Source organism: Rhineura floridana, chromosome 3 (assembly GCF_030035675.1).
Source record: "Rhineura floridana isolate rRhiFlo1 chromosome 3, rRhiFlo1.hap2, whole genome shotgun sequence".
Classification (NCBI taxonomy): Eukaryota; Metazoa; Chordata; class Lepidosauria; order Squamata; family Rhineuridae; genus Rhineura; species Rhineura floridana.
This window is the reverse complement of record NC_084482.1, coordinates 62,820,350-62,840,747: the sequence shown is the minus strand read 5'-3', so window position 1 is coordinate 62,840,747 and position 20,398 is coordinate 62,820,350. Positions and strand designations below refer to the sequence as shown.

The 20,398-nt window shown below is 44.2% G+C and overlaps 1 protein-coding gene across 8 annotated transcripts in view; it reads left to right on the top strand.

The window, feature by feature from the left end:
* Nucleotides 1–20,398, top strand: part of RHBDF2 (rhomboid 5 homolog 2) — a 104,993-nt gene that overhangs the window by 24,352 nt on the left and 60,243 nt on the right. For 2 of the 8 annotated variants that reach the window (XM_061616308.1, XM_061616305.1), the window contains one exon: nucleotides 19,344–19,512. The exons of the other annotated variants lie outside the window; for them this stretch is intronic. The gene's annotated coding sequence lies outside the window, so the exon portion shown is untranslated. The remainder of the gene's footprint in view (nucleotides 1–19,343; nucleotides 19,513–20,398) is intronic. 8 annotated transcript variants of the gene reach the window in all.

Here is a 20,398-nt window from a genome sequence, read left to right as displayed (position 1 = left end):
GTGTAAACCTTCATCAGGGGCATAAGAATCTGTAAGCTCCTTGAAAACAATGCAGTAATTACTTAGAAGCTAACATGAATTTGTTGAGAACAAATCCTTTCAGACTAATCTTATCTCATTTTTTGATCAGGTAACCTCCCTGGTAGACTGTGAGAATGCTGTGGACATAAAATATTTGGACTTTAGCAAAGCTTTTTGACAAAGTGCCCTATGATATTCTGATTAGCAAGCTAATTAAATGTGAGCTGGATGGAAGAACTATCAGGTGGAACCATAATTGGCTACAGAATTGTACTCAAAGAGTGCTTTACTTATACTTATACTTACTTACACTTACTTACCACCTTTCCTCCAAGGAGCTCAAAGTGGTGTACATGGCTCTTCTCCTCTCCATTTCATCCTCACAACAACCCTGTGAGGTAGGTTAGGTTGACAGATAGTGACTGGCGTAAGGTCATCCAGTGAGCTTCTTCACTGAGTGGGGATTCGAACCCTAGTCATAGGCCAACCATTACACCACACTGGCTATCAATGGTTCCTTCTCAGACTGGGCGGAGGTGAAAAGTGGGATACCACAGGGCTCAGTCCTGGGCCCAGTGCTCTTCAACATGTTTATTAATTACTTGGATGAGGAGGTACAGGAAATGCTTATCAGATTTACAGATGATACAAAATTGGGAGGGATAGTTAATGACTCTGGAAGACAGAAACAAAATTCGAACTGATCTTGATAAGCTGAAGAAACATTTATTTGAAGCAGGGCTGGTTTTAAAGGGCGGCCAGGTGGGGCACTGGCCCGAGGGCCCCTGGAGCTACAGAGGCCCCTGAGGGGCCCCTCCGCTCCCCTTCCGGAATCTGTGGCAACAGCTGCGGATCACAGGGCAGGAGCTTCCGCCTGCCCACCATTTCCTCGCCCCACTTACCTGTCTCCTGCCTTTTAGCATTGCCCTTAATGAAGATGGTGGCTGAGGTTTCCCTAAGGTGCTGAGGCCCCTGCTGCCATTTTGGTTGATGGCAGAGATGTGTGCGTGTAGCATGCACGCGTGCCATCAGCCAAGACAGCGGCAGAGGCTTCATCCCCTTAGGGAAACCGTGTCCGCCATCTTGGTTAATGGCAATGCTAAAAGACAGGAGACAGGTAAGTGGGGCGAGGAAATGGTGGGCAGGCGGAAGCTCCTGCCCTGTGATCCGCTGCTGTCGCCACGGATCTTGAAGGGGAGCCGAGGGGCCCCTCAGGCTCCTGTAGCTCCAGGGGAAGGGGAAGCGGAGACAAGTAGGTGAGGGGTGGGGTGGGGCCCTGTGTGCGTGCATGCATGCACGCACGCACACACCTGTGCACATGCCGGGGCCTGGGGCAAGCTGATGCCCAAGGGCCCCGGCATGCCTGGGGCCAGTCCTGATTTGAAGTCTAGTAGCTTATGTTAGATTGCAAATTAACTTGACTCATTCCTGGTAGAAAGTCTCTACTTTACTTTCTATATAGGAAAAAAAGTCCGGGGGCTTCTCCATTCAAACCCTCCGGACACGGTGGAGTCATCGGAGGCCCGCTGTAATCAGTTTGCCGATCACTTCCAGAATAAGATCTCATGTATCCGCCAGGACCTAGACTCTCAAGTTATAGCAGTAGATCCTAGTGAGATGTCCGGAGCACAGTCTTGTCCTGTTTTGTTGGATGAGCTTCAGTTGGTTCAACTCGAGGACGTGGACAAGGTGCTTGGACAGGTACGTGCAACCACTTCGGTACTGGATCCTTGCCCCTCCTGGCTGATAAAAACTAGCAGGAATGGAACAGGTAGCTGGGCCAAGGAAGTGATAAATGCCTCTTTACGAGAGGGAGTGGTCCCGGGCTGTCTGAAAGAGGCAGTGGTGAGACCACTCCTGAAAAAGCCTTCCTTGGACCCAGACAATTTTAACAGCTACAGGCCAGTGGCGAATGTTCCATTCCTGGGCAAGGTCTTGGAACGGGTGGTTGCTGGCCAGCTCCAGGCGCTATTGGATGAAACTGATTATCTAGATCCATTTCAATCGGGTTTTAGGCCCGGTTTTGGCACTGAGACAGCCTTGGTCGCCCTGTACGATGACCTATGTCGGGAAAGAGACAGAGGGAGTGTAACTCTGTTGATTCTCCTTGATCTCTCAGCGGCTTTTGATACCATCGACCATGGTATCCTTCTGGAGAGGCTCGCGGAGTTGGGAGTTGGAGGTACTGCTTGGCAGTGGTTCCGCTCCTACTTGGCGGGTCGTCTCCAGAAGGTAGTGCTTGGGGAACATTGCTCGACACCGCGGGCTCTCCAATATGGGGTCCCGCAGGGGTCAGTTTTGTCCCCCCTGCTTTTTAATATCTACATGAAGCCGTTGGGAGAGGTCATCAGGAGTTTTGGAGTGCGTTGTCATCAGTATGCTGATGACACGCAGCTCTACTTCTCCTTTTCATCTTCTTCAGGTGAGGCTGTCGATTTGCTGAACCGTTGCCTGGCCGCGGCAATGGACTGGATGAGAGTTAACAAACTGAAGCTCAATCCAGACAAGACTGAGATGCTGTTGGTGGACGGGTTCTCTGATCGGATGGTGGATATATACCCTGTCCTGGACGGGGTTACACTCCCCCTAAAGGACCAGGTTCGTAGTCTGGGAGTCTTTTTAGACTCTTCCCTCTCACTTGAGGCTCAAGTAGCCTCTGTGGTTAGGAATGCGTTTTACCAACTTCGGTTGGTAGCCCAGCTACGTCCCTATTTGAGTAAAGAGGACCTTACATCAGTGGTACTTGCTCTGGTAACCTCACGTTTGGATTACTGTAATGCGCTTTACGTAGGGCTACCTTTGAAGACAGTTCGGAAGCTACAACTAGTGCAAAATGCGGCGGCCAGATTGCTGACAAGGACCAAGCGGTCCGAGCGTATAACACCTGTTCTGGCCAGCTTGCACTGGGTGCCAATATGTTTCCAGGCTAGATTCAAAGTGTTGGTATTAACCTATAAAGCCTTATACGGTGCGGGACCACGATAACTTGCGGAACGCCTCTTCCAATATGAACCGTCCCGTGCACTACGTTCTACTACGAAGGCCCTCCTCCGGGTTCCAACTCACAGGGAGGCCCGGAGGGTGATGACAAGATCTAGGGCCTTCTCAGTGGTGGCCCCCAAACTATGGAACAGTCTCCCCGAGGAAGTACGCCTGGCGCCGACTCTGCTCTCCTTCCGGCGCCAGGTCAAAACCTTCCTATTCTCTGAAGCATTTTAAGTTACACTGATTTACTTTTTAAAATGTTTATTGTATTGGATTGATGATTGTATTTTAGTATTATTTTGTTATTCATTGTATTTTTATGCTATTTTATGTTCACCGCCCAGAGAGCTATTGCTAGTCGGGCGGTATATAAATTTAATAAATAATAAAATAAATAAATAAATAAAATAAAATATAGACACTTCTAAAATGCATCACTGAAACGTATCCTTATTTACGCAATGCATTTGGGAGCTTGCCCTGGTTTATAAGTCACAGTTTGGCTACTCCATTGTTTGCTTTTCAGACTTTGGTGTGAGAGCACAAGGCAGTGACAGCGAGATGACTGAAATAACTGGCTGTGGACGTTTTGCTGTGTCCAGAAATGTGAATATATATGTATGTGTATATGTGTGTGTGTGTGTGTGTATATGTATATATATACATACATATGTGTGTGTGTATTGAAACACTAGTGTTGACATCACCACTGCTAAGTTTAACCACACTGAAACTTGCAAAGGAATCACCCTTTTCTTTCTTTTTTTCTTTCTCTTTTGTTGGAGTGAAGAAAGGAAGCTCCGTATACATTGAAAGTCTCCTTTCACAAGCCAACCTTGTACTCCCTTGCTGCCGCCCAGATAGTCTGCTATCATCGGGAACAGGACCTTGGTGATGAGGCATGTGTGACAAGGAGGCCCTTGATAGGAAAAGACACTGGGCAAGAAGCAGTTCTTTGAAAGCAGCTTGAGAGTATATTGCACAACAGTGATGAATGTGTGTGAGTTCACTTCCTACATTTCTTTCTCCCAGAAATAGCAGCTCTTACTGGCATTTTCTAAAGGTCTATTCTTTGTGCTGACTGTATTTAGCTGTCCTTTGTGATGGCATGCATTGAGGAGGGAAGGGGCTTTGATGGGACAAACTGGAAAGTAGGGCTGGCCCTTCTGTTAGACAGAGTGAGGTAGCCGCCTCAAGACAGCTGGTTTTGGGTTCCATGATAAGGCAGCAAATGGTTAGGGCAGCTTGTTATGTTGTATTTTTACTGTCAGGCAACAGGGAGAGGCATTTGTGGGATTTTCTGTCTTTGGTACCAAAATAACTTGCCTGGCTTTGGATTCTACACACCTTGATGTGGGAAGGGAGGGAGGGGGCAACATTTGCTCCTCCTCCTCAGACAGTGAAAAGTCTTGGGCCAATTCTGATGGACATCTCACCATTCTGCCTCGCTCTTCCACTCTACCATCATCTCCAGTCAAAGTCTGCCAGCCTCCCAGGGATAATGTAGATGAGGGAAAGACTTGAATGTGTAAAACCTGATCCTTTCATCAAAGTCTTCCTGACAAACAATACTTACCTTCTTTTTTTTTTTTTTCAATAATTTTTATTCAGATTTTCATAAAACATACAAGACAAAATCATAAAACATTCAAAGACAAAAAACAAAATCAAAAATAGTTAAACAAAAAGAAAAAAAGAAAAAAAAAAACAAAAATAAAAAATAAAGAGTAAAATATTGACTTCCCATTTGTCAAAGATCAAATCAGTTATAAGTCTATAATATATAACAATCCTGTCTCTTAAGTCATATTATAAAATCACTTTCCTCCAGTAGTTATCTTACTTAATCATCAAATCTCATAAACATTACTTTATTCTTTCCACAAAAAGTCAAAGAGAGGTTTCAATTCTTTAAGAAATATATCTATCAATTTTTTTTTCCAGATAAGCATATCGATTAATCCATCTCATTACTAATTATGATAATCTTATTGTCATAACCATAGTCAAAATAAACATTTCAATTAATCCATCACATCAGAATCTGTTAGGTTCAATAATTTCAGTAGCCATTGTTCTATTATCTCTATTAGTTCCATTTTCCATCTTCCATCTTCAGTAGTCTTGTTAAGTCCAGTAATTTCAATATCCAATCTTCCATTATCAGTATTCCATAATAATCTTGCTGTCAAAGCCATAGTCATATAGTAAGAGTCTGATGGGGATTACCTCTATCCCAAATATTTTCTTGCCATCCATTCTGAATAGGTTGCTGAAATACTGCTGTAAAATCATATCTCTGTTCTTTTTTTCAAAATACACTGGGTCATCTCTTAAAAGTTTTTCCATTGTCACATGGCTGCAGTTAATTCCATAGATTTTCTCTATATTGGGCTCCATCACATCATTCCAGTCCAGAAGATTATCCATGCCATTGATAACTTTATCTCTAGAATCTTCATTCATTTCTTCAGAGATAACATTGAGTTCCAAACAATAGATTTTATTTCTAAAGTCCATAGACTCCAAATCTTGTTCCTGTTCCACGTTGGTTCCAATCTCCGGGATCTCCTCTCTCACAGGGACCCCTATTCCAGTCTCCAGGGTCACCTCTCTCACAGGGACCCCTGTTCCAATCTCCGGGGTCTCCTCTCTCACAGGGACCCCTTCCAGGGTCACCTCTCTCACAGGGACCCTTATATCTTTAATCTCCTGCTTCATTTTACTCAATTCAATTTTCATTATCTCAATCTCATCCATTATTTTCTGAAACATAGTTATTTCCAGATTTTCAGCCACTTTCTTAATTGCCATTTTAAAAGAAAAATATAGGAAAACCACTTCTTATTTCAGCAACAATTGGGTTAATACTCCAAACTTGGTGACATCACAGTATAAACAGAGCAGACAGCCTTATCTCTCCAATAGTTAAGTAAACAAAATGCAGTTCCCAGGATCGAAACAATTAATGGCAATCGTCAAGAAACAGATTCGTCAAAATAAAATAGACCAAAAAGAGAGTAGTCTCAAAACAGTATAATATTTTTCAAAATAAAAATCTGGAATAGAAATCCCTCTTCTGTGTATATCTTTAGAATGCAAATCCAGGACAGCTTTTTGCAACAAAAACAGAGATAAGCTATTAATTAGTGCGTAGCAGAGAGAAGTTATGGCTCCCCAGTGAGATGTCAAAAACTGATCAATCTGGCAAATCTCTTTTAAACAGCAACAATTTAAGTCAAGTAAAAGAAAAATATAGAAAGAAGGGTGCTTGCCTGTTAGTGCGTTCTCTCTTAGAAGATAAGGTGAACGTTCGCTTTATCAGATAGAGCTTGCTGTTAAAAATCCGTCCCACCTTCGTCGGCTGGACCTCGTCCCATAAATTAATGAGATCTGGTCGTCCCAACAAAAATAGGCTTTGAGGTTAATCTCTTCGTTTCTCCCTACCCGGGAGAAGTTTAATCAGTCAAAAAAAAAAGAAAAAACTGACTGATATATCTGAATAAGCTTCTTTTGAGGCAGGAGCCCGTCTCAAAAGCAGGCACAGGCTAAGTCACCCTTCCCGGAAGTCACAAACAATACTTACCTTCTGAAGCGTGTTTGGGATATGACTGTATTAGCATGCTTACTTTTTCTTTTAGGTTTTTAACATTAGCATTTATTTTAAGAAGCCATATTTATTTATATTATGTAGTCATATCCTTCCCCACACATATCTCAAGGCGGAGTACAAAACACAGTAAAAACAGTTTGAAACAGCACAGAAAATAACAGATAAATTTAAAACAATACTAAGATACCCATGGCAGAGACCTATTTGTCCAGTTTGGAAAGCTTGTCAGAACAACGTCTTCAGTTGTTTCTGGAAAGTGCAGGTAGTTGGCACCTGTTGGATCTTGATAGGAATGCTGTTCCACTGAACAGGGGCAGCCACATTGAAAGTCCTGCTCCGAGTTAATATGTGCTAAGAATTAACAAAGATGCATCCTGATTGGTTGGGTAAAAAGTGTGTGCATACTCTTCTTAGGTATTTGTTGTACACTCACACATTTATGTGAACAACTGAGTCAAGGGCCAGTTAAAAGCAAAACATATGCCAAGCAACTTTGCTTAATGTACCCCCCCCCAAAAAAACCCCTCTTCTTTGTGGAAACTGCTTTGCCTTCTGCCAGTTGTTAGAAAGAATGCATCTAGCTGAAAGGGTCAGTAGAACCTGCCTGAATGTGTTCAAACAAGTCCTCAGTCCCCAGGTACCAATGGGAGCTCCAGCATTTGGGCTTCAATAATAGCAATGAACAGTCATGATCATCCATCTAAAACTGACAAGGCAGGCAGAATAAATTTTATTTCTGGGCAAGAACAGCAAGATAGGATTAAAATGTATTGCCTGTTATTGGCAAGAGACATTGATCTCTGTCATAACATCAGTATTTGAAAGCACTAGCAGCAAGCACTAAATTTTGTTATCCCTGTTTATTAGTGCAGTGGGATCTGTTCCCATCCTATCCAAATGTGTTCTGTTGGGGTCATACAATTCCACCATCTCTTCTGGGACCCTTCCGTCAACTCCATGCAGCTGATTCTCATCAATGATTGATCTTTTTTATTATTATTATTTCTGTATATTTGGTTTGGATTAATAGATACCTGGTATACATGATTTGAAAACGATCTATGAAACTCTCCTTCTCCTCTGCTAGTCTGGCCTCCCTCTTACTTTTTGTCTTCTGGTTCACAGTACTCTCCTCCCCAGTTTCCTAGGTCATAAGAGAGACTTCTAAGTTGTGGTGTAAATACTCAATTGCTAGCAAGTGCCTAACAGGCATGAAGAAAGGGCATTCTGTGGCACAAATCTCAGTAACTTGGCTCACAGGTGAAAAATGATGTTTGGAACTTCATTTTATATGTACATGTGAAGAAAAGGCAGATTAATTTGTGTGTGTTCCACATGCTGCAGACAACTGTAACAGAACTTGTTTTTTGTGACTCTCAGGTGTTTGTTTCATAAGCAAATTTTTAGAACCCCACAACCCCTTGGTGATTGGGCATAGCTTGCAGGCTGTTTGCTATAGGTCTGGAAAGCAAAGGAGCCTTCAAATATATTTGGAATATATTCTCAGAAGTGTCTTATATAACATCCATGGCAAAAAATGGGGGTCCCAGGAAGGGGTCCCCAGATATAAGTAACAAAAAGACAAAAGTCACAGGAACCAAAGTGACAATAAAATGATAGTGTAAGTATATGTGTACAATAATAGAAAATATAAGAAATCTGAGCTGTGGCCACTATATAAAAAACAATGAAGATATCAAAATAGTACAGATGATAATTGACAAGATCTCTAGGACTGTATCTTGAGTCTTTACATGCTTATTCAGAAACAAATTGGAGAATTATTAATGAATGGCCGCCATTCATTCTCTTATTGCCTCAAAGTTTTCTTTCAAAAATGTTCCTTCTTTCAGGGATGTAATTATGACCCTTCTACATGTACCTAGCCATAAGAGTTCAATCTAAAGGGTTGTTACTCCAATAATTGTGATCCAAAAGTAAAAACTTTTCAAGTTAAAAACATAAGAGCCTGCGGGACTAGGCCAGTGGTCCATTGTGTCCAGCATCCTGTTGTCACCATGGCTACCCAGATGCCCAGGGGATGCCCGCAAGCAGGACCTGAGCACTGCCCCCCTCTACGGTTTCCAGCAACTGGTATTCAGAAGCATACTGACTCCAGTTGTGGAGGCAGAGCATAGGCATTGTGGCTAGTAGCCTCTGATACTGTTATTCTCCATGGATTTGTCTAATCCTCTTTTAAAGCCCTCTTAATTGGTGGCCATCACTACCTCCTCTGGGAACGAATTCCATAGCTTAGCTATGCTCTGTGTGAGAAGTACTTTCTTTTATGTGTCTGGAATCGCCCAACATTCAGCTTCATTGGATGTCCATGACTTAGTGTTATGAGAAAGAGAGAAGTTTTTCTCCCTATCCACTCTCTCTATACCATGCATAATTTTATAAACTTCCATCATGTTTTCTCTTACTTTCCTTTTCTCTAAATGAAAAAGCCTCAAATGCTGCAATCTTTCCTCATAGGGGAAGTCATTCTATCCCCTTGATCATCTTGGTTGCCCTTTTTTGTACCTTTTCCCACTCTACAATATCCTTTTTGAGGTGAGCTGACCAGAATTGTACATGGTATTCCAAATGTGGCTGCACTATTATGTTATTAGCAGTTTTATTTTCAATACGCTTCCTAATGATCTCTAGCATGGAATTTGCCTTTTTCACAGCTGCCACACTTTGATTGACATCTTAATTGAGCTATCCACTACGACCTCTAGGTCTTGTTCCTTGTCAGTCACTGCCTGTTCAGATCCTATGAGCACATGTGTGAAATCAAGATTTTTTTGCCATGACATGCATCACATTGCTCACATTAAATTGCATTTGCCATTTCACTGCCCATTCACTCAGTTTGGGGAGGTCCTTTTGGAGCTCTTCGCAATCTCTCTTTGTTTTAACAACCCTGAACAATTTAGTATCAGCAGACTTGGCTACCTCACTACTCACTCCTATCTCTAGATCATTTATGAACAAGTTAACAAGCACAGGTCCCAATACCAATCCTTGGGGAAGTCCACTTTCAACAGCCCTACATTGAGAGAACTGTCCATTTATTCCTACTCTCTGCTTCGTGCTGCTTATCCAGTTCCTGGTCCAGAAGAGGACCTCTCCTCTTATTCCATGACTGCTAAGCTTACTCAGGAGTCTTTGGCGAGGTACCCTGTTGAAAGCTTTTTGAAAGTCCAAGTACACTATGTCAACCAAATCACCTCCATCTATATGTTTCCTGACACTCTCAAAGAACTCCAATAGACTGGTGAGACAAGACCTACCCTTGCAGAAGCCACACTGGCTCTTCTTCTGCCAGGCTTGTTCTTCTATATGCTTGGTTTTTAATATTTAATAATAGTTTCTACCCATATTTCCGGGACAGGCGTTAAGCTAACTGGCCTGTAATTTCTGAGATCCCTCCGGATCCCTTTTAAAGATTGGTGTTACATTGGCTACTTTCCAGTACTGAGATATGGAGGCTGATCTGAGGAACAAGTTACATATTTTTGTTGAAAGAACAGCTATCTAACCTTTTGTGTTCTTTGAGAACTTTTGGGTGGATGTCATCTGAACCCAGTGATGTGTCAGTTTTTGTTTTGTCTATTAAGCCTAGAATTTCATCTCTCATCAACATTATCTGCTTCAGTTCCTCAGACTCCCTTCCTGCAAAAGTTAGTTCTTGCACAGGGATCTGCCCTATAACCTCCACTCAAATGCAAAGAATTCATTTAGCTTCTCTGAAACTTGCTTATCCTGCTTTAACACACCTTTGACTCCCTTGCCAACCAAGGGTCCAACCGCCTCCCTAGATGGTCTCCTCCTTTGAATGCACTGAAAGGTATTTTTTTGTTTGTTTTAATGTTTTTAGCAATGTGCTCCTCAGTTTCTTTTTTAGCATCTCTTATTGTCTTTTTGCATTTCTTTTGCCAGAGTATTTGTTTTTTTATTCTCCTCATTCAGACAAGACTTCCACTTTTTGAAGGGAGCCTTCTTGCCTCTGTTAGCTCCTTTGACTCTGCTTATTAACCATGCTGGCATCCTCTTGGCCCTGGTGGTACATTTCCTGATCTGTGGTATATACTCCAGTTGAGCTTCCAATATTGTGTTTTTAAACAACTCCCAATCATTTTGGAGTGAATTGACCCTCTTTTGACTGTGTCTTTCTACTTTCTTTTTACCAGTCCCCTCATTTTTGGGAATTTTCCTCCTTTGAAGTCAAATGTGACAGTGTTGAATTTTCTTGGCAATTGGTCATTTACATGTGTGTTTAATTTAATAGCACTATGGTCACTGCTCCCAATCAGTTCAACAGCGCTTACATCTCCTGGGTGCCACTTAAGATTAAGTCCAAGGTCACCGCCCCTCTGGTAGGTTCCATGACCAACTGTTCAAGGGCACAGGCATTTAGGGTCTCTAAGAATTTTACTTGTTTGCCATATGTAACAATCTATGTCAGGTTAAAGTCACCCATTGCTACTACATCTAATTTGGATGCTGCCTCAATTTCATTTTTCATCTCAAGTGCTCCCCTGTGCATTTTGATCAGGGGAATGATAGAATGTTCCCAGTACTAAACTATTCTTGGGGCCCAGGATCACCACCCACAGCGTTTCTGTGGAGGAGTCTGCCTCTTTGGTGGATGAATATATGGAGTTGTAGGCAAGGGTTGAATATATTGATTTGTATGACCTGCTAAGATCCTGGAAATCTCATCAATCTTTATCTTTGTTATTTGGAAAACTTTATTGTTTTTTATATGGTGGCCACAGCTTGGAGTAATTATATTTTGTAATTTTGTACACACATATTTGTTTGATTACATGTATAGTTGTTCATGTTCTAATAAGGCCCTGTGCCAGCGGGTGGCCAAGTCAGGCACTTGCTGAGTGCCCCTGTGGCCCAGAAGAGCCCCTCCTTAGGCTGGGAGGATGGAGCTCCCACTCTGCGATCTGCACTGGCATTGGGTTGTGGGGCAAATCGCACCCAGCGACCCAACTCTGCTGTGGAGCAGGAGCTCCCCCCCTGGCAACACCCCCTGATGCAGGTGGAACAGGCTTAAATAGCCCTACCCACTCTATTTCCCATGTCACCACATCAGCATACTCTGTGCACATGCCTGCCATCACCCAAGATGGCTGTTAGCGGCATCCATAAAGGGTTGACACCCCCACTGTCACCTTGACTGGCGGCAGGTGTGCATGCACAGTGCCCTAATGATATAAGCCATGTCTTATCGGGATTTCTTCCAGTAAGGTGATGGGGGAGTTCTTCACTGGTCAGGCCAGAAACTGAATCTCATCAAGGTTGTCTACTTAATGAGCAGAGTTAGGAGGAAGATCTTGAAGTAAGAAGATGAGGGGATTCAATATGAATGGTCCGGCATATTAGGCAGTGGCAACCTGTGTTGTAGCCTTGATATCTTGGTCTGACTTAGGGAGTTAAACACAGCCCCTTCTCTTATTGGGACAGGGCTGCTTAAAAGTCTGCCAATCTGTGATAAGGCAGTTGTGAAGCACCCAGCTCAAAAGGTACATGAGTAGCCAGCATCTCTCTTGGAAGTCTGAAGGGCAAGGATTTCTAATACTAATCAATCAAATGGAGAACATAACTTTTATGTGCTTCTTGGTCACTCTTTCTGCTTAAACTCGCTTTTAAAAATCTCTTTTGAAACTCCACTTGCTGTCTGTATTTTATCATGGTGTGTGTGTATGTATATGTTTTTTTGATACCAGAGAATAAAATACAGTCCCCTAGTGTGTGTTGTCCCTTTTTACAGGACAAGGAAGCCACTAATTCCTATCTCTATTTTTTCTTTATGCTGGAGATAAAGAATATGTTCGTTTGTTGTTAAATTTATATCCCAGCCTTCCTCCTAAAAGGCAGGGGCGTCACTGCCGGGGTGCGGAGGGTGTGGCCCGCACCCGGGTGTCACCATGAGGGGGGTGACACCCAGAGCCGCCTTGCCCCGTGCCGTTGCCGGCAAGCCTGCTCCAACTCCTCGGAGGCGGGCGAGTGCGGGAGCAGCATCGGCGGGGCGAGGGAGGCACACCGGCGTTCCCAGGCCTTCTCCGGCTGGGTGCCCCTCCGGCGCGTGCCCTCCCAGGGGCATGGACGGGGTGACTGGCCTCGAGTGCGCGCGCAAGCCCAGCCACCTCGTCCATGCCCCTGGGAGGGCACGCACCGGAGGTCTGCACCCCCCCCGCACTCCCGCTATTGACGCCACTGCTAAAAGGAGCCCAGAGTGGGAAACAAAAACACTAAAAGTACTTCAAAACATCTTAAACAAAAGACTTTAAGATGTTTTGTTTTAATGTTTTAAGCATATTAAAATAAAACATCTTTAAAAAACAACTTTGAAAAGATCTTAAAAAGCAATTCCAGCACAGCCACAGACTGGGATAAGGTCTCTATTTAAAAGGCTTGTTGAAAGAGGAAGGTCTGCCTATACACATTCTCTTTTTTCCTTTCTACTGCATAGTAGGCAGACCATGAAGCAGAATATTAAAAACCAATACAGCCTTTTGTTTAAATACTGAATGGAATTTTCTAAGCATCATCAGGCTTGCAGCATTGCAGTCTTTGTTTTAATTCCAGAGGAGTAGCCTTGCTTTTATTTATTTAAAAACAGTGCAGATTTCGAGGTGCCAGACTTTTTTTAATGCTCTAATGTTGCGACATTTCTGTGTAAAGCTCAAATGTATACAAGCACAGAAACTATTTGCAATGGTAATAATTCATGATAATCATCCTAGCTTTGCTATGCTAATTTATTTTATTGCTTATTACTGCTGTTGTGAGTTGTCATTGTACTTATACATGCTTTGAGTTTTACAAAGAAATGTTGCAAACTGTCTCTTGCACTGTGCAGCCTTTTGGCTTCATTTGTTCAGTTTTCTTTGAGTACATCTTTGGTAATACTTACATTACATGCACGCTCATATATCCACACATTTTTGTACATGTGTATATGCACGTGCACACAGATGTAAATCTACCAGTTTATTTATTTATTACATTGATATACCACCCCATAGCCGATGCTCTCTGGGCAGTTTACAGTTACAGTTAAGGATAAGACTTAAATTATGAAGTAGGCTGTCTTCAATGAAAGTTTATTCCACAATAAAACTGTTTCCCCCCCCCCCGGTGCTGCAAGATTCTTGAGCTCTCTTCTCGTACTCCCATCCATGTGTTCAATCAGTGCATGGATGGGGCTGGGATCATAGCCAATGGCCCTACCCCTTGCCCGTGCATGTTGGGCAGAATGCAAAAACAAGCTTTATGAGAGTAACTGCACACACTCTTTCGTACTCGAATGAGACCAACATTCCCAGGAATGTTGAAGCCCTCTTCAGGAGAATGCCACATGCATTCTCCCAACACAGGAGCGGGGAGCAGAGACATGCTGAGTAGCCCTACTCCCCACGCTGCATATGCCAAGTAGCTCTACCCTCTCCCCCATCAGCACATACAGCTTTAATGATTGCAGAGAAGGGGTGCGTGAAGGAATCTGTGTGACCCAGGGACTTGATCACCCAGGGTTCCAGGTCATGGGGAAGCCTTTGAGTGTACAGCTGTAATGCACAAAGGCTCCCTCCTTCCAAATATCTGCATCAATGCCATAGGTAGGGCTACTTGGCATTGCCACACTCTGTTCCATACATATTGGGAGAACACAGGCACCATTCTTTAGAAGAACACTTCAGTTATATACTTGCAGAGCCCACTTTCACATTCTGCGGAGTGCATGAAGGTGGGAGAGCAGGGCATGTGAGGTCATTGCCTGCATGAGTTCAGTATTGTGATAAATAGCTTGGCAGTTGTATATATTTATTAAATTTATATCTCAGCCTTCTTCCCAGAGGAGCCCAAGGCAGCATTGCTGCAGCCTTATCATGCTTTCTTTTTTAAAAAAGCAAACATTTTGTCTCTAATCCCTTAGAGCAGGGGAGGGGAACTTCCAGCCTGTGGGCCTGTTTAGGCCCAGCAGGGGCCCCAGTTGGGTCCTTGAGGGCATTTTCTGCACCTGATCCACACCTGACTTCATATGTGACCTCAGGTAAGGATGCGACTACAAAGGAACAATCAGGAGCTTAACATGAGCTCCCAGGTGTTCCTTTTCTGTCAGAGCTCGCTGATGTCAGTGACCCCTTCCGAATGCGACTGTCAGCTCTTCACTGAGACAGCAGTGTCAGTGGGGGTGCAGGCAGGGCTGGAGATTCCTTGGTAATTGCCAGGCCATAAGTCCTCAGCCGGCAGCTTGGCTATAAATCTGCCAGGCTAGCAAGGAGGAAGCAAGATAAGGGCAGAGGCCGTTCGAAGCTTACGTGCCAAGCCAGAAATCCAGAAGAGACGTCAGTGAAGGTCCATGTCTAGTTTGCCGAGAGATCAGTCCAAGTCAAGGTTCAGGGGATAGGAAGACACACAGTGGTCACGCCTGACATTGTAGTCAGCAACAAGCTGAAGCCAAGGTTTGACTTTTAAGGAGCAGGTTTGTCAGCATGTGTGAGCCATCAGCGTTCTGGCCTTAAGTGGACAGGCCTGCCCCTCTTCTGTCTGACCTGTTGTCTACGTTCTGCAGGTGAGGGGGGAGTATCCTGTTCACTGGCTGCGTCTGGCTGAAGGGCTTCAGCTGCGTCTGGGGTGCTCTGCAGCTGAGGGGGAGAAGGAGCTGGGTTCTCAGGAGTTTCCTCCGTTTCTCCTTCTGGGTCTGCTGCTTCTGGGTCTGCTGCTGTTACTCCCGAGTCATCCTCGTCTGATGAGTCCTCTGACGGGGCCATGACAGCGACAATCGTATGTCCGCTGAAAAGTCCGAACATATCCCATGTCTCAAAAGTGCCACCCTGGGCTCCTGCGGGGAGGAAGGGCGGGATATAACTAAAATAATAAATAAATAAATAATAAAATAAATAAAAATCGGAAATTAGACTGAACATGGTTGTCGGCTGTCTTTTATTACTGCTCCTAGTGTATACTGTTGCATATAACTGTTGCCGCCCTGGGCTCCTATTGGGAGGAAGGGTGGGATATAAATTTAATAATGATGATGATTCTTTATAAACTTACTTTGAGAATTGAGATGGTACCTAGTCTGTTTCTTAGACTTTGTAGAATTGTCGGTTTGTATCTTGGCTTTTTTCTCTTGTCATGTGTTTCACACTCAAAATAATACACTCACTCTTCACTAATTCTCGTAATGTGATGGTTTGAAACTTCCCTGTCCTTTGGCAAGCATGAGCCAGGAATGTTACCCTAGAATTGCCCTTAGGCCTTCTGGTTACCAAACGCCAACAGGTGCAGCCTGTGTACACTTCTGAGGGAGCGGTGTTGTGGCTTGTTGAGTGAAACTTCTGCAGTAGGCAACGATTTCCGCTGCATTCCTTGGGGTGAGGATAGAAGGGAGGGAGGATCCTTCTTTATAACTTGCTAGCTTCCCATTCATGGGACTGACTCTCCCCCCCCCCCTTTCATTTTAAAGTCGATTCCATTTTTGGCTCGGCTTCCACTTGATAGAACCTACTTGGGAAGGGTGGAAAGCTGCTAGCTGTGACATGTTGCTACAACCGTTGGACGGTGGGAGGAATAACGTTGGTAATAGAACAAAAATTGGGAACTTAATGCCAGTAATAAAACTGTGATAAACCTGCATCTCGGCTGTACCACTTCAGATTGTAGGCAGGGGTTTGCGTGATGGAATGCTCCATCGTCTAAAAAAGACTCCTCCAGACCAAAAACAGCAACAACAGAACCCCACCCTAGGTGTCAGGAATAATAGTTTTAGCCTTGTCCCTGCTGTGCTAGAATTCTCTCTGGAGAACTGGGCCTGAGCTGTGTACATCATTGCCACCCTGGGCTCCTACTGGGAGGAAGGGTGGGATATAAATCAAATAATTCGGCCAGATAGGCGGCCTAGAAATAAAATTTTATTTTATTATTTATAATTTTATTATAAATAAATACATGTGGTAAACGAGTGTCCAAAAGAGTATCACGTGGGGCTTTTAGGTTATCTTGAATACAGACAGACGGTTGGGGACCTCGAACCAAAGACTTGGAGGCAAAGGATATGTTTAACTACATTATCCTTCAATAGCAACAACTCTCTTTAATATTATGTTACATGCTCCCAGCTTCCCTGAGCAACAAGAAGTTTCAGGGATAGCGCTAAAGGATTTGGTTTTCCTTTTTGGTTTGTTTTTAGTTTCAGATGTACAGGTAAAGCACTGTGGAAGCATACGCAAACACCTCCAGCAGGCTGCAGATCCCCAGAGAGCTACTTGTGCTGACCTCATCTCAAGTCTGTACCCCTACCCTTTTAGCTTACCTTAGCTCACTGTTTTTCTGTCTGTGCCTCTGTCAATTCATATAACAGTTGGGGGGATTTTACACACACACATGCACCCCTCTGCAGTGTCCTGGTTTGAGGCTTCACTTCAGCAGTTGGTTTATCCTTAAAGCAAGGGAGGGGTTCTGTGGCCCTCCAGAGGTTGTTGGCCTCAAACTCCCATCAGCCTCATCCATTGTGGCCAGTGGTCAGGGATGATGGGAGTTGTAGTCCAGGAACATCTCAAGGGTATCATATTCATCACCCTTGCATTAAAGGGAAGACTCTTTTGTCTATTCTCTAACTCCCATCAGGTGGCAGTTAAGGCAAAACTATAGTGATTGCTCCATTTGCAGTAATCGGGATGGCAAAAAATTACATTATACAGAACACTTCTTATATATTACCTTGCTCGTCTTTACCACAGTCCTGTATGGTAGGCCAGTATTATTATGAATAGGCAGTCTTGTGAGTGACTGAGGTGATATTTGAACTCGGAACTTAGCACATGCTTCGGTACATCAGTATGTGTTTCAACCTTAGAAGTGTTTATACACTGTAGGTAAATTTGAAGTTGGGGGAAAAAATCAAGATCTGGGGCCTTTGACCTTCTGCTTTGTGTTAAGACTGCTACAGGAAAATTGAGGATTCTTAGCTACCACTGACAGCAGTCCCAAAGATGTCCATAGTGAACTTTTTTCAAATGACCTACAGGAAGAGTGCATGGGTGGAAAACGGCCTGAATTCATTGTCTGTTCAGACTGAGATTATCCTCACTGAATAACCGCCTCCTGTTCTGGAGTGTGCATTCCTCGCTGACTCCCTACTTCTCCCCCCTCCCCAACACGCATATGTGTGTCTTCAGGAATGCCGAACATAGTTCATTGTTCAAATGTGGTCATAGAGTAGGCTGCGGCAGTGGGAAGGCTCTAGGAAACTGCACTCGGCCCCTCTGCTGCTGTTAATGGCCTGTTGGGGGGGGGGGAATCACTTGAAGGCTCTGGCAGCCTGATGCAGATGTATTCCTTGTCTTCCCCTGCTGCCCTAACTGTTGCATCTGCATTGATATTAACCATGTGCAGCATATAGTGTGGCAGAGACCATGAGCAGACTCCCCTCCCACACAGCCACAAAGTGGCCACAGTCGCTGTTAATGCTCTGCTGCTGCATCCCAAATAGTGCCTAGCCAGCTGCACGCTAATAATGGGTGTGAAGCTGGTGATGGAGAGCCAAGAGGCTATGCTCCCTCACTTGGCTGTGTTGCTGGATGAGTGGTAGATAAGCTGGCAGGAGAGAGCAATGCCGTTTGCCGGCACACATTGCAAAGTGCTGCACCAGCCAGCTTCTTCGAGGCTTCCGCTACCCTCATTGCAATTTAAAAAATTTCTAACCCCAGGGTAGGAGTGGCACTGGCATTAGCCAATTAGATTTAGGTACAGAATTGGGTGAGAACAAAAAAGTAGGTGAATTGCTGCTAAAATGTGTACAAGAACAAAATGCAACCATAAGCAGGTGTGTATACTAGCCTGGATATGATTGGTCAGCTCAACTTATCTGTAAACTGTGGTTACCATAGTGAAGGCAGCTGTGACTGGTGAGCAGGACAGAGGCAACAGTGTTCTTCTGACGGTGGCACTGTGCTTGTCAGGATGGGGCAGGGTGAGGTGGTGGCAAAGATGGGGGATCTCTAGGTTGGCGGTGGTGACCCTACCCCATCCTGCTGCCAGGAGGACACCACTGCCTCAGTCTCCTCTTTGTGAGCCACCACTGGGTGAAGGATGTAGGAAAATCCAGGTGTAGACGGTGGGGTTGTGTCCCAACCTCTTAAGTATGGTTTAGAAATTGGAGTCCTATCTGTGTCCTACCCCAAGTGTCTCCATAACCAACATTCCTCTTGCCTACCACCAAGTTTTTCAAATATTAGTGGCATTTCCTGTTTTTTTGAGGCTTGCATTCTCCCATTTGGGTGACTGCATGAGTGTCTGGTGTAATAGAATGGCTAGTCAGTGGCTGTATTCTTCTGGTTTGCCCCTTTCAACGTCCTCTTTTTGAAGCAGCAAGGGTTTTGTTCCTCCTGTAGGTCAAAAAAGTCTCAGGAGGCAGTAATCATCCTTGGGAGTGCCAGTGAGTCACGTTCACTTCTTTCCCACCAGCCCAGCCACTCAGTTGTGGCATCTTTATAAGTTGGCATTGTGAACTTTCAGTGGTTTGGCATGGCTAGCCGGGTAAGACTTTGCATTGTTATGGAAATGAGCGAAGAGATGCCAGCAATGTGGCAGTATGGCATTTTGGACATCTGTTCTGCTGCTGCTGACCTTGTTCCGATTAAACCGCCACATGATCTCTTGCTTGTTTTGCTTTCAATATCTCTTCTTTTCCTCTCCCCTTTTCTGCTCCAAGGTGGCAGGTACTGCAGCTGACATATCTGGCTGGTGTGCTGTCTTCCTTCCTGAGGGAAAATAAATCTCTTCCCGAACTCCCCACAAAGACTTTGAAGGGGAAACTTTCCATCAAGTTTGAGCCTCTCTTGTGCATGCTGGATCCATTTCAAGCTGTTGGCTATAAGCATGTAAGCAAATTGAATAAAAAGCACCAGTGTCTCTCTGTGCATATGTGTGGATTACTTGATCATGCAGCTTTGAAGGATTTCTGCCACCAAAATTCAATACTGAACTAAGTTTTCAGTATAGAACCAAGCAAAACTGCTTTACTTGATGTGTAAAGCTTATAAATTTTCCATTAGCTGAAACGTCTTGGCAGAAGGAAACTTAGTAAATGGAACATTACTCCTCTGCCCCAAAAGTTAGTAAGTGTTAATATAGTTTAAGTTGAATTTAAATTCGAATGTAAACTGAAATAAATATTGCTTCCTGATTGTGCTGCTGACAATAACTTAGCAAGGACAATTTTCAAAGGTTTATAAAAGCCTGTTGCATAGTAAGCTCTACTTTTATGTGGGCTATATTTACAGATCACTGGCCAGGCTCCTGTACTGCCCTGCCAGAGCCCGAGACACGAGACGGAGGCGAGGCTTGGTTTAATTCTTGTTTTATTAAGGTGATGGTTACATCCAAAACAGTGCGCTTCATAAACCTGGCTACTCTAGCTCACTACTTTCCCTAGCTAAGCTACCTAAACAGTCTCTGCAGCATGTGGGGAGAGTTGACTCAGCACCGGAGTCTGGGTGGGCACCTGCTCAAGTAGGGAAGGCCTTTGCCTGCAACTGATGGCTCCTCTGCAGTTCCAACCTCTGCGAGTCCTGCTTCTCGCGCCTTCTCGCGCAGGGTGAGGGGGGGGCGAGCCTCCGATGCCCTGTCCGACGGTGGGGTTTCTCTAGGTGATGGCGCAACCTCAGGGAGCAGGAAACTGGTTGGTGGGGAAGCGTATGAAGTGCCAGGAGGGGATTCCGGCACAGGTGGGGTTGGCGCATGTGGAGGGTCACTTCCCAATGGCTC